The sequence below is a fragment of the Papaver somniferum genome, chromosome 3, assembly GCF_003573695.1.
Source record: "Papaver somniferum cultivar HN1 chromosome 3, ASM357369v1, whole genome shotgun sequence".
Lineage (NCBI taxonomy): Eukaryota > Viridiplantae > Streptophyta > Magnoliopsida > Ranunculales > Papaveraceae > Papaver > Papaver somniferum.
This window is the reverse complement of record NC_039360.1, coordinates 86,942,152-86,956,528: the sequence shown is the minus strand read 5'-3', so window position 1 is coordinate 86,956,528 and position 14,377 is coordinate 86,942,152. Positions and strand designations below refer to the sequence as shown.

Below are 14,377 nucleotides of genomic sequence, written 5' to 3'. Positions count from 1 at the left end.
TACCTAAGGAATTTCTTCCTTGATTTATTTCACCAAATATTCTCTTTTCAACTTGAAAACTGGGTTCTTCAATCAGGACAATCTGATGCATCTTGATATCGTAGAAGTCTTAAATTTTTGGTCAATTCGAGTTACCAATCAACATCACAAATGCATATGGGTGATGATGAAAACTTGTAATGGTCATCAAACCTTGAAAGATCTCGAATAATTCATAAAATAGAAAAATGCTCGTTTAGGCGTCCATAAAAATGAAAACCATAAAAAATAAAATATTTAATTTAATTAAGCTTTGGTAAATTGTCTTGCATACCAATCTTGATGCTTCATTTCAGGTTGCGCACCATATTTACTAAATAGCAAAAATAAATAGAAAACAAAAATAAAAACAATGTAAAGGCCAGTATCCATGAAGGAATTTAAAAATTCAAATTAATATCGTACAGTCAATTGTAAGTATCATTGGCAGTTAACTAATGGTTGATATTTTCTTCTTGCTAATTCATAAGGCTTGACTTCAATGTCGTCTTGATGTATCACCTTTTCTCCATGCTAAATCAACAATAAATGATGCTTATGTTTACTTTTGTATTTATTTTTCAAAAATAGTATAGCCCACATGTAGTCCATTCAGTTTAAAAGATAAGATTATAAATGAGAAGTACGCTAAAAAAAATTAAATCATCCCTAATCAAAGATAGGAAACCTTCAAAAGCAATCACAATAGAGGAACACTTACACACACACATTTTCAATTTAAATAACTTAACTATAACATGGACAGAAACCAAGTTGGAAGTTCAGCTTTTGAGATCGACCGAAGGGTAATTGGAGTAAGGAAAACTTTGGAAAATCAAATAGCACAAAAAGAAAAACAAAGAGAAATAAGTGACGATTATGTTTAACAAAAAAAAAACAAAAAACAAATGAATGAATGAAGCGAAAGAAATCACCACCTGAACGACTTGGCAATTTTAGTAAATCGTCGAAGAGAATACATATTGGATATGGATTAAATTTGAATATACACTTGTTGCACCAAAGGTTATATTACTCTTGCACTTATCAACACTAAGCTTTCCACAAACATTTCACTTTTTGTAAATCAACAAAATAAGTGCATTTCCTATTTCATATCGGTGTTGTTACTCAAACGCTCATTGAAGGAAGTTCAAAGCATGGAAAAAAAAGGCAAAGGAACAACTAAAAACTATACCTAAATCCCCATAAAGAGCCTTGGACAAGTTGAGCATGCGGTCGGGCACCACCTTTATGTGGTTAGCTGACTTTTATGGTCATCATAGTTATTAGAGAATTGGTTAAAAACGTTAAATTAATTTTTTCGCATCAAATTACTGTAGTCAATAGTATTCATGCTTGTAAAGAGTAACTAAAACAGGTAGTAGCAAGAATAGGGTTTACCTGATCCCCTTGCTCCATGCACACATGCTACCCAACAACATTATCCTCTTCATCAGAGGATAATATGATAATAACAGTAGTGAACCTCCCAAATATTTGCCAAATAACTGCATCTGTAATATACCATGATTAGCTTTTTACCTCATCTAGAAGAGTTAAAATAAGAGCGAATATTTCTCAGCATCTAATGATTGTGGTAAACACAAAAATAACAGACTAAAAATAAAATAAAATGCCACGAATAAATCATGAAACAAAAATTGGAAGCAAAAACAACATCAACACAATATAGAGATCATTCACCAACTTAGACAGCTTTGCTGGAATATCCATCTTCGTATTACTTGTCCTTGATCACAATCTTCGATTCAAAAAGATCTCCAAAGAAATAATTGTTCTCACCAATTTCAGCCACACCCATCATTCATAACAATTTATGCTAGAAGGAATATATTATAGTTAAATTGTTCAAGAAATTATAAAAATAAATAAAATGACCTGTAAAAATGTCAAACGAAGTTATTTTTCAAAAAAGATTTTTTTTTTACGTAATTCTTTTAAAAAACCTAGTCAATGTTGTTTCCTATGTCATGGAAAAGCCGATCCATTCTACCATTGTTTTGTACGATCGTCTTTTTCCTTAATTTTAATTATGTTTTTTTTACCCTTAGTAGAATGTGTTAAATATATTCCAGGGCATAAACAACGATTGTACGTAAATCCCGATGTTGTGGAGACTCCGAGTACCTTTCTCATCATTGCGAAGCATTACTTTTATGGAAAGTTTACACACCAATTATCTCTACTTTCACATTATCATACATAGTCATACTCACTCTTTGTTTGTCCGTAAATTTTTGGGTCAATGCATGTTAATATCTTCTGCTCTCCTCAATTTTTGAAATCCAACTTCTTTTAGTCCCCTTTCTCTTTTTTTGTCGATTAACATTATGATTTTCAGTTTTGGCTTATGGATTAACGTTTTCAAGAGTTCTAATTTCCAATTTTTAGTCAATCACTGGTATGTTTTCCAACTCAACTTGTCATACGGAAAAAACAAAACGTAATGTAGAGGCAAGTAAACAGGGTGTCACTCGTAGACCCAGGAAAGTCTCATTTAGGTGAATAAAAATATTGGGGACACTTAGTATGTCAGGACCATCTCCTGGAAGTATAATCGCTTTGGCGATTGTTTGTAAATTGTACCGCCTTTTATCCGGAGTTTTTTTGTAATGGCATAATAATTTTCATAGTGTTCTTGATAGGACGCCACTCTGAATCTCATGTGCCAAAGAATAGTTATTGCGAATGGTATGTTGAATTGGCTCACGTACATCTTTGTCGAACACTCGGGCATGATTGGGATCGTCTATATAAAGTGGAAAACATTTTTTTTTTCTTGCTCAACACTTTTAAGTCCACGCGTACTAAAAAAACACTTTGAACTCTTGCTTTTTAGGGCCCAAGACTGGTAATTGCATTCGAAGCATTGTACTCTTGCATGTAATCAGCAGACAATTTTGGGACATCACCAACGTCACATAGATCCCTCCAAGCTTTTGGTGGTTCAAGCAATAGAGTTAGTTTTACTTTTCTTTGGTGAACATTTTTCGAAGGTTAGATTCTTCTTGAATGATTTAGTCATCAGCCCAATGCATCGGCCGACATACAGAGCATTCAACATCCACTTTCTCAAGATAATGACAGATGGATATATAAGTCTGATTCACAGTTTTGATTTACGACGTTTGGTGTACCCACGTCGTCCTCGTCTTACTACAAAGTTCGTGCAAATCATCTAATTTTAAAAAATTGGCAACGGTTGTTCTGTACACAAACGGGGATGGATACTATTAAATTAATGCCAAATATAGATAGATACACAATTACACGTCCATATACATATGGAAATTCAGCGCCGGAGTTGGTTCGTATATACGTTTAGCCTAAAGAGCTAGCAATAGACTCCACATGCTCCATGCTTATGTCAGCAAGCACATCGTTGGGTGGGTTGTTTGAATTCCCCGGTGCAGTAATCTGAAGTGAAATGGGCCCAACGGCTATTCTTAGAGTAGAAATTTATGTTTAATCCCTTTTTTAGTGGGCTCTGAACGCTCTAGTCCACACCTCTCAAACCTAGTATTGGGAGGCCCAAATTTACACAATTTGAAACGAGTTAGTCAATTTTTGAACGATTCAGTCCAAAACACTTTTTTGTCAAGACAAAAACACCCATCAATTAGATGTAATATTCCTTTTTCATTATTTGGTTTCTTCTTCTTCATTTTTTGTACGCCGAAACTAGAAACATCACTCGTGGAAAACAACTTCTAAAACCTAATCGCTCCTCAATGAAAATTCAATCCGCAACTATAGATCTGATAATTGAACAAACAATTATTTAGGTTGATTCAATTTAAAAAGTCTAAATCGTGATCATAAATACATATTTTTGGAGATTAATTCGAAACGGAGGGGATAGTCAACGAGATTCGGTTTAATTTAAAGATTTCATCATTGAAAACCATTTAAAGAGAAGTTAATTTATTTTAATAGTTTAATTTGATTGCAACTGTTAATTTACTGATTTCGAAATCGATTTTAGAAATAGTATTATGGTTACATAAAGCTAAGTACTCCAATTTTCAGTTCTAACTTCTTATTCGATTCGGGATCAGAGTTTAGATCTATAAGCATCTCATCTTGGTAATTAGTTTGAGATAAAAGTTTCGCCAAAAACTTCACTAGATTTGTTAGAGATCATCCCTGTAAACTAAACATGACTTTCAATTTATTCCGCTTCAATACTGTGAATCATTTGCTTTAGCGGTAGTAAGTGTTTTTGTTGTTTTCATTTCTTATATGTTGGTAACTATTCGCAAATGTATGTGTATTTCCATTTGTTTCCCTTTTGCTAGAAACTATCAATGCAATCTTTAGTTTAACCATTGTTAGTTGTTACTATAAAAAATACGGGACAAATGATGATTGAATTGTTCCATCTTTTTGTCCTCCACTGTAGTTTTGGTAATTTCTAGTATAGTTTATTAATCATTTATACGGTATACATGGTTTTTTCTGTTGAGTAGGCAATATACTTTTAGTTTGGAGTACGCCTTTTGTGCATTTGTTGATACATCATTTCTCTTGCAGCTTCCGAGGGTTGACACAAATGATGACTCGTTAAAAAATTTGATTGCGTCTTTACCAGGTCATGCAGAAGTAAGTTGGAAAAATCTGGTTCAACTTTCTAATTTTTAATACATTAACGATATTCACTATTTTATCTTTATATGATTGCAAAGTACATGTGAATGTCATTATGAAGATTTCTAGCATGACTTGACCTATCAAATTATGTTGAATTAGAAATAGGTTGACGAATCAATTGATCAGGTCGAAAATTTTATGAAGTTTTGTCCCACAAAAATTAGATGGAACAACTTGAGGTGGAGCTCTCTAATACATTGCAAGCATCTTTAGATTTTTGTCAAACTGTTCTTTCCATATATAATGCATATTCCTGCAGGCATGCTATCTTATTAACTGCCGTTTCCATTATTGTTTGTCTGGTATTACGATGTTTATAAAGATGCCGTGAGGAAGTGCGAACAGGTTGTTTTACCACTATCCATGAGCCCCGTTCTTGCGTTTCTAAGTTCACTCATGTGACATCTGCAACTCTAAAACTAAACAAGTAAAAATGGTGTACACAAAATTTTCATTAACTAATTCTTAGTTGATATGGAGGCTACTGTGCATACATGTATTAGATTACTAAGATGTATTTCTAGCTAGTTTTATCATGTTTTAACTAGCCAACACAATTCTTAGTTGGTTATGTGAAAGCCATCTTAGTTTTATCATTTTTTCAGTGGTATTGAATTTAAAGACATGGGTTGATTCCTTTAGCAATATTGTTACCAGCTAATATTGGTACCCATCTTTAGCAGCCGTCAATTCTTCTACAAAGTTTTAGATTTCTTTTGGAATGTTCCTACATTTTTAGGCACTTTAAATTTTGAAATGAATGTCATAGTTGATGCTAAGGTTTTTAATGTGCACATAGTTATACACATGTTGATCCTCAATGTGTATATATGTTAATTTTTAATGTGTACATATTTGTACACCTGTTGATCGTTAATGTGCACATAGTTGTACATCTGTTAGTTGTTATTGAGTAAAAATGTTGCTTTTTGGACTAGATATTTTATTGATAAGATCTGTTGGATGATGACATCTAACTTAGCTTTTTGTAGGATTATTAGCAATACTTGCTTAGTATCATACTTGGCCTCTTAGTATCATGATCTTTTCCCATTCTATTGGGATGGTCAGAAAGCTAATATTGGTGGATTTATGTAAGGATCATAATAAACTCAACTCCAGGTGTTGCTAGGTTGTTCATTCCATCTTAATATTTATATTTTCTTGTAGTTTTTGCATGTACCAATTTTTATTCAGCTTTTTTATAGATTTGGTCAACTGTATTAGTCTACTTTTCCTGTATCTGAAATATGTAAATTAAGTAAATGCCTTATTGTTGCTGGTAATCGCATAAAGCTCTATCCAAGAGTAAGGTAGTTAAGGACGATAAAATGTGTCATCCTTGCAATATATGAGACATTTTATTTCGGCCAGGCTTTAGTCTCAAACTCTAAACTGCATAATTCAACTTCTAGCACTCCCATTGTTTTGGCTGTTGTTATTTTTTGTTCAACTTCTAGCACTCCCATAATTCAACTTCTTGCACTCTCGCTGAAGATAGGGAAGCGACAGTCTCGACTCTTGTATCAAGAGATTCTAAACCCTCAAATGAATTTTGTAATTATGCACATGTTTATTGTTAACGTGTACATAGTTATACACTTGAAATGAATTTTGTAATTCAACTTTAACAAAATAACCAGTCTGGACTGAAATGAATTTTATAGTTGCACCTAATAAATTTCAGATGGGCATGTATTTGGCTCAGAATTTTCGAGTTGTTCACTAATTGTTGAACTGACTGATTTTTTTCCGTACATGCTAGGTTGCTTGCTGGGAATTCCAAGTGAACATCGGTTTCCAGGGGTAAGCAAGCTAATGAATTGAGATGAATATCCACAATGGTCACCCCAGAAGTTGTCATCTGATCCTAACCTCGATGAAGCTGCTCAAGGTCTGCCTTTGGTGAGTTGAACTCAAATTATGATTGTCCATTGTGACGAATATCACATGACATTATAATCATGTACCTAAGCTTTGTATGTGTTAACAACAAAATAAAGGGCCATTTGAATTGGTTTAGAAAATCATGTATACCTGGATTAGTGCTCAACTGCTATTGAAGAGGTTCTGATTATTTTTGTTGTCACATGAATTAGATGTGTACACATTGGTACACCTATAATATAAGTGTACATTGTTGTACACATGTGACAAAAATTACATGATAGATAATAGTACACCTATAATATAAGTGTACATTGTTGTACACATGTGACAGAAATTACATGTGTACATAATAGTGCTCCTTAATGAACAAAATGTTACTCATAATTTCTTGTACTGTAAATCTAAGAACAAAATGTGTTTGTTACAAATTTTGAGGGTTGTAAATTGCAGGGAGAGACATGCAGTCTAGAGGTAGTGGTGAAAGACCCAATAGTTGTTGAGAATGTATTCTCTCTCTCACACGCACAACCTAGCTTATAAGGATGAATAACATTTTAAACGTGAAAATGCATACAACCAAACATCATGATTATAAAACTGTTAACCGTACTTGTATCATTTTAGAATTTCTCATATATAATTGATTTCGTATCACTTGTGCATTTTTGTTCACTAATTCTTCTGCTCTCGATGCCAGAATATTGAAGCGGCATATCTTTCCAAGGCTCAGTAGTGTAGGTGTGGCGTGTTGTATCATGAGCATATGTGTGTGACATTATAATCAAGGCTCAATAATGATGAGCATATCTTGTATCATGTTAGTGTATACATAGTTTTACACATGCTAACATGTATGTAGCGGCATGACTCTCAAATAGAAATTTGTTTTTTTTTTTAATGAGAACTGTTTTTTTCCCACTATCATTACTCCCAACGTGGAATATGTTGCATGAGCACTATATATATATGTGGTGTGTTGTAGGTGTGCCCCAAGATGTGTGAATTTGAACTTGAGTATAGTATTATGCACCACCAGTTTATATTGTTGTGTGAACTTGAACTTGATAGAACTGTGTTATTGTTTTTCAGTAGTAAGAATTTGATGATTTTCCAGTTTCAGTTTTAATTTTGTTTTTTAAATTTCTCCTTGTTTTTCTGAGATCGAGACTTGAATCTGATTGCATCTATTTTGTAGTTTGACTGAGTAATTCATGTGAAGGTGGTAGCAGGTTGTACATGCTAAATTATCAGGTGCATTTGAGACACTGGTAGCAGATACTGTATGCACAAGGATGAGCCTGATTGGGATACACCAACGGGTGGATTCGCTTCGGTAGATGAGGCTAGGATTTTGCTTATGTGGACGATTCAAGTTGCATGTGGTGTACAAACTGGTGCACCTTATCTTGTCTTTGGATTTTCTAGATTTTTGTAGTGTAAACTAAGATTTTAAAAAAATAAAAATTATATAGTCATATGGGTACTCTTTTTGTAGATCTTGAAAAGAGCTTTCCAAATATATAAAATTTGCAAATTTTGGACCAACAGTTCGAAAGATAAATTGGTTTGTAGTTATTTTTATGTTATTTAAAATTGTTGACATCATCGCGGACTAAACTGTAAATATTTGAGCTAAATTGTAAATCAGTAAGGTTATATGTGTATTTTCCATATTTGAAATAACTTTTGGACTAAACTGTACCTAGTTAACTAGGGATGGACTAACATGTACTTTTTAATGCGTTTTTGGACTGAATCGTATTTTTCCCATTCTTAGATCCATAAGTCTGCAGACACGATAAAATCCACAAATATAATTCACTGGGATTCTTACCAATTTTCCGGAACAGCACATTTAGATGTGACGTTGTCGATTAGTTCATAATGTATACTTCCTGCGAGGCCATGTCTCTTTTCTCCGAAGCTTCTTTTGCATTATTGCTGAGCTTCTTCTGCACGACGTCAAGGTGCTTGCTAAGTAACTCGACAATTCAGGACAACGAAAAATAAAATATTTTAAGGTTAATCCCAAGAATTTGGTGCAAACACAATGATACAAAGATATGAAACTAAACCCATGGTTCTTTCATACATTCGGCGGAAAGACGCTTGCTCTTTGTAATCCGAGGTTCTTTTACCTTATTTCCGCTATCCTAGAAATAAAAGTATATCATATATCTTTATGGTGTGAATAACAACCTTTGGGTCTCTTTGACAGGAAAAGCCTCACTGGTACTATATGAAGCAAAAATGAGTGACGCTATATTTAAATAGTAAAAAGATTCCATATAGGCAAGACCCCATATCAAGATCATGTTATAGTTCGCTTCAGATATATATCAACTACATGATACAATATAAAATCAACAAACCAAAATCAGTATATATCAGCGAAGTTGACGCCAACACCTGACATCATCAGACTATTTATAATTAAATAACTAACAATCACGGTCGTTGATGGGGTGGTGAGAAATAGCGCAGGTAATTATACTGGAGCTAGTCAAGAATCGTTTTCTTCCAAAAGAAGCCTCCACAAATCTCATTTGAATCCATTATCAAAAAAGAGAAGCAACAAATCTAATATTAGGATTGTTGGCGTTCTTTTCCTACAGAAACCAAGATAATATATGGCGTGCTATTTAAACATACCTATGTGTTGTACTACGTATTGCAGAGCTAAGATTTTCATCGAAGGCATTTAAATTTTTAGCCTACTGAATTAAATTTGCCATCTGTGGAAATCGAACCCACAACTGCATGGTTGAGAACCATGTGCTCTTCCATTTGAGCTAAGACAACAAATATCATTTCCTAATAAGTGGGGACTCGGAATTAATATAATGGCAATTAAGCACAATTGAATCATAAGAATCAAAATATATATAATAGAGAATTTACACTTTAGCTTACTTGTAAAAGTGAAAACAGTCATATTCAGTAACAAAGTCATGAGCAGCTTTCCACCTTTGTCAAAGTTGAGAGTAGAGCTCCTGAAAGTTGATTAAACCTCATTAACAGACCTCGAAGGGAAGCGAATGTTAACAATATGGACTGTCTTTTCCAAAGAAGTAGCAGAAAGAAAAAAGAAGCAAAATATAGATTCTCCCATACGTTTAAAACCCATGAGGATACAGTAATATTATTTATTTATATTATGTTCCTTTTCTAAACCTGTCAAAATATGGAAATGTAGAATTCCTCCAAGCATTTCTCAACAAATAGTTAACGAAAAGACATAATTACTAATCGATCAAAAGTTGAAATGAAAAAAAGTGAAAGAAGCTTGAAATGGAACAACTTCAATCTGACGATTTAATTATCTTAATGACGTCACAAAATACTCACAGTGGGATTCCAAGCTATAAGTTGGTGAGATGTGGATGCCAGCTAAGGATTCTTGAGGCAATCTCTCTTACAAAGAGAGATAGATGGTGGGCGACGGCGTCGCCGCAAAGCTATCAATTTTAAACTACACATTCTACTGATTCATTGCCGAAAAAATAAAGATTGTCTTCATCTCCTTGTCCTTGGATGACAATCGTCATTATTTGCATAGACGATATGAAAGCATGTGCTACAATTACCACGATGATAATTTCTGATAAGCTCTACAATTAATTGGACAATCCTTTGGTTAACTATCCACATTTTTACCTTGCTGATCATCTCTAGCAATCAAACGGTGCAACTCAGAAAATTTATTAAAAATAAAGACCCATTATAAAAATCAATGTAAAACCAAAATCCTATTTAAGAAATCATTGATAATCTAAACCTAAATCCAACTTAAATCATTTGGTTATGTTTGCTGACCTCATCATCATCTCAACCTAATTAACCAAAAAAAAAAAAAAAAAAAAAAAAAAAAAACTCTAATAAATTGCCTGGAACATACCCAAGAACTCAGTTTAAAGCCAGTAAATTTGATAACGTAGTTAACCCGAACATCGTATGCATTTAAAGAAACTGGACCTTCACATAACGAAAATCATCAAGAATGTAATCGAACCTGCATGGAGAAGTTTAATGTCATACTCTACGACAGGATGAAGACCAAAGGAAGCTGCAACAGAGCTAGAAAGTTCAATGAATAAATGCAACAAAGCTAAGCCTGGGTTCAAGAACAGAATTTAAGCTAACAATTCAGAACCAACACGCATATGAGCATTTAACACAGGCAATAATATCTTATGACATTTTTTGAACCTCATGTTATATGCACAAAGATTAGAAGTGGCAGTGTTTGTAATGCGAAAGGCATCACTATTAAATTAACATCAATGGGTCAGATGCGCATTGATCGAAGGAAGGTAATCAAACATGTGTTCCTCTTAAGATTCTGTTGAGTAGTACTCACCTATAGATGTCTTGATCAACTTGGAATGTGCAGGTGTAGACGATATTCCAAGATGCAGGAAACTAAGACCAACATGCAGAACCACATTGACACTGTCATCCTACACAACACCATACACAAAAGACAACTGACTCATGTTAGTGTTTGTCCCAAAGTCATTAAGTGAATGCAGGTACTTGATGGTGTGTGGTATTATACCTGGACGACAAAGTTTCAGTAAGCATGCAACATACGTTATTTCTATTTAAAATTGGAATAGTATAACTGTACTAAAAAGGGTGAAAGACTGTAGAAAAGATTGTCGGCAGTCATATGTATAAGACGACAACATTAATTCATGTTCAAAGTACAAACCTTTTTCATAGTTGTGAATTATGATTATGCTCAATAAAGCCCTCTTAATCTATGAACATATACAATCTAGCTACTTTAATTTTTTCATGACTTTGGCTAGTGAAAATGGCTATATTCACAATGGCTATATTCACATCACTTGTTATTTTCACCAGTTGGGATATGTTCCAGCGTTGGCTGGGTGAGGATCAAACAGTCACTTAAGTATTTCAAAGTAAATAGAACACACTGACTCAATTAGTTGATTTCATTACCTTGAATTATTAGCATCACAATCGCTATTAGCTTCCTCCATACCCTTACTGATGTTGTCCAAAATTCTTGTTTATTAATTTGTCGAAGAAACTTAACGTTGACTGGTTCTGAGTTTACATGCTCTCGATTAAAACGTTCAACATCATAGTTTCTTACTCTCTAGATTCACCTTTTCGAGCCATTCCCATTAGATTTCCCAACATCTCCAGAGCCTCTGGCACCAGCAGACTTATGGAAAGCTTTTTTCGCTGGCACCATTGCCATTGTACTGTTCGACAGCTTGGGTTATTCCAATTGAAATCCGAACTACCACTAACATCTTTCATCACAACCAAAGCTTGATCTGTCACACATAGAGTCATTTTCAAAGTCCTTTTCACATATGGACCAACATAGCTCTACAAATTGGGCAACAGGATATGTTAAATTGTGTTTTCTTACAGCATCAGGCTATCACACAAAATTGAAACATGAAAGGAAATCAATTTGATAAATAGTTGATAACCTCCAATTATAGGGTGAACAAAATCATGTAAGAAGATGTGAATGTTTTTTTATATATGAAGTATACTCTATGGATTATAGGGTTGATGGCTGCAAAGTCGAAACAAACAGGGTTATGAGATTATAGCACGGTTATAAATTAAATTAGATCAGAAAAAGAGAAGCAAAGAAAGGATAAAATTACAGGTTTCGGTATGCTTACCTTTTTCGGCTATCCCGCTTCACACAACAGAATTTATCACCTGAAATCCAAAAACACAGAACAGAGGACAATCAAATAGATTAATAGGAATAGCCGAATAGGGTTTACCAACATAAAATAAGATTTAGTAGTTTATCAAGAGAACTGAAAATTGATTGGCAAAACACAATAAAAGGGTTAGGGTTCATTGATTGGAAAATAAAAAGAGACAAAGAACATGGAGAAAAGAAAAGATGAAGGGTTTATGAATTGAGAATTAGATTTAGTTATTTATACTTTTCAGCATAAATCGATAGAATAGTAAAAAGAGATAAAATAAAATCTAGGGCGTTTTTTTACCAACTTGACGAGGAGGAGTGATCTTGCAGTTGGAATTACAGTTGGAATACAGGTACAGATGGTGGAGGTGTAGTGACTCCATCCATCGATGATTTTCATCTGTGTTTGGAAAGGAGAAGAGAGGACAGGAAAGGAGAAGGACCGATAAAAAAAAGGGTGTTCCTTTATATACCCCCTAAAAACACTAATGGTACCCCCAACCGTTAGTTATGTTAGTTATAATTTAGTTAAAATGAAATCCTTTGAGGTGTTAGAAATTTTTTATATCCATACCCTTTCTCTGAAGTTGCACACGGAAGAAAAAAAACATCTATAATGCAACAGTCGATATATTATGAGTTTATAAGCTATCAATTATAACAAATGAAACACATAGAGCACGTAATTTGAGTCGGGAATGAATTTTCATTTCATTAGAGATGAAACATATAAGATTCAATGACACTATCAAAACTTCAACAAACTAAAGTTGAAATTTAAAAAAATTGAGAGTTGGAGTATGTTCTAAGAAGCGTCATAATGCAACTTCACTTTATTACCTCCGCGAGCGAGGGACCAATGTTTGTTTAATCATTGAAAAATCCGTGAAACAGTGATTCACCATCTTGGTTTGTACAGGGGAGGCTCATAGCCTCGTGCTTATTGAGAAATCATACTCGCAGAAGGCACACTTACGCTTAAGAAGATTGTTTCCAACCCACCACGGATTAAACTCAACTCGATTTTTGATTTCTTCAATTGGGGCAGCGACGCTAAAATCAAGTAGATCTTGGGTTCGCAGTAGCTGTTGCGGAATTATAGCAGTCTGAATTTCAGTGTTTTGTTACTGCAGATGAGACCTTTTCCATGCTAGTTTCATTTCATAGCTGCTCTAACAACAAGAATAAAAACTACAAATTCAAAGTTCATAGTGCAACAATATTCAGAGATGTGCTGTATAGCTCTCTTTTTACTCCATTACAAAGTGTTGGAATGATTTCTCCCAGCCTATTCATTTGCTTGCTCTTTTTACTGTGGCATTTCGCAAAACTTTATTCTTATCATATTGGTGGCAGGGAACAGTTTGATTGCTTACAATGTGAATCAAGCAAACATGGATAAATGATATAATCAATCACAAGTTGTGCAGCAACGTCAGCAACTTTACGATCGTTGTCCAGCGACTTTATTATCGTTGTGCAAAAGAGAAGACATCTGTAACAACATCATTAGGACATAAGATTGTAGGCATCTGGATTAAAATTCAGAAGGGGTTTTAACTGATGGGAAAAAAGAACTAAAAAAGTTTCGTTGAAGAAAACAAGGAGGGTTTTGAAATCAAGAATTTCAGATTTTAGCCGGGCTTTAGTGAAGTTAGATTTTGTGTGGTTGATGAGATGAATCTGGAGTCTACTCCAAAAACCCTAGCGACGTTGTTTAGAAAATACGCGATACAAAATGATAGACATTCGTGGTTTATCGGGTATGCGAAATTAATGTTTTTGATGGGTAGGAAAATTAGCTCAAAGGGTAGGCAGATGAAGGGGTACCATTAGTGTTTTCTATATGGGGTAACATCGCAATGATCTCCATATAATCATCACAAAGCCACTTATAGACGTCAGGAGTCCCTTTTATGGTAAACATCGCAATGATCTCCATATAGAAAACAAATTCGTACGAATTGTGAAACCCGTGAGTCCTTAATAGCCGTCCAATGACTATTCCATCCGGAGCTTCGTGACCTTCGGATCGGGTCCCCGGCGAACGATGTCCGTCTGATAGCTCTGGCTATCATGGAG

General features: G+C 34.2%; 1 long non-coding RNA gene across 9 annotated transcripts; it reads right to left on the bottom strand.

Annotated features, from left to right (window-relative positions):
* Nucleotides 1-341: 341 nt before the first annotated feature.
* On the bottom strand, nt 342-12,742 carry LOC113356733. Of its 9 annotated transcripts, XR_003363145.1 has the most exons (10): nt 12,597-12,741; nt 12,258-12,297; nt 11,551-11,894; nt 10,943-11,042; nt 10,481-10,594; nt 9,931-10,193; nt 9,496-9,575; nt 8,417-8,534; nt 1,423-1,535; nt 342-552 (listed from the first exon to the last, which is right to left on the bottom strand). It is a non-coding gene; the product is annotated as an uncharacterized LOC113356733 (long non-coding RNA). The 9 variants fall into 9 exon arrangements; XR_003363143.1 differs by having other exon boundaries at nt 342-1,535; XR_003363144.1 differs by lacking the exons at nt 342-552; nt 1,423-1,535 and adding an exon at nt 3,267-3,558.
* Between the last annotated feature and the right edge of the window lie 1,635 nt (nt 12,743-14,377).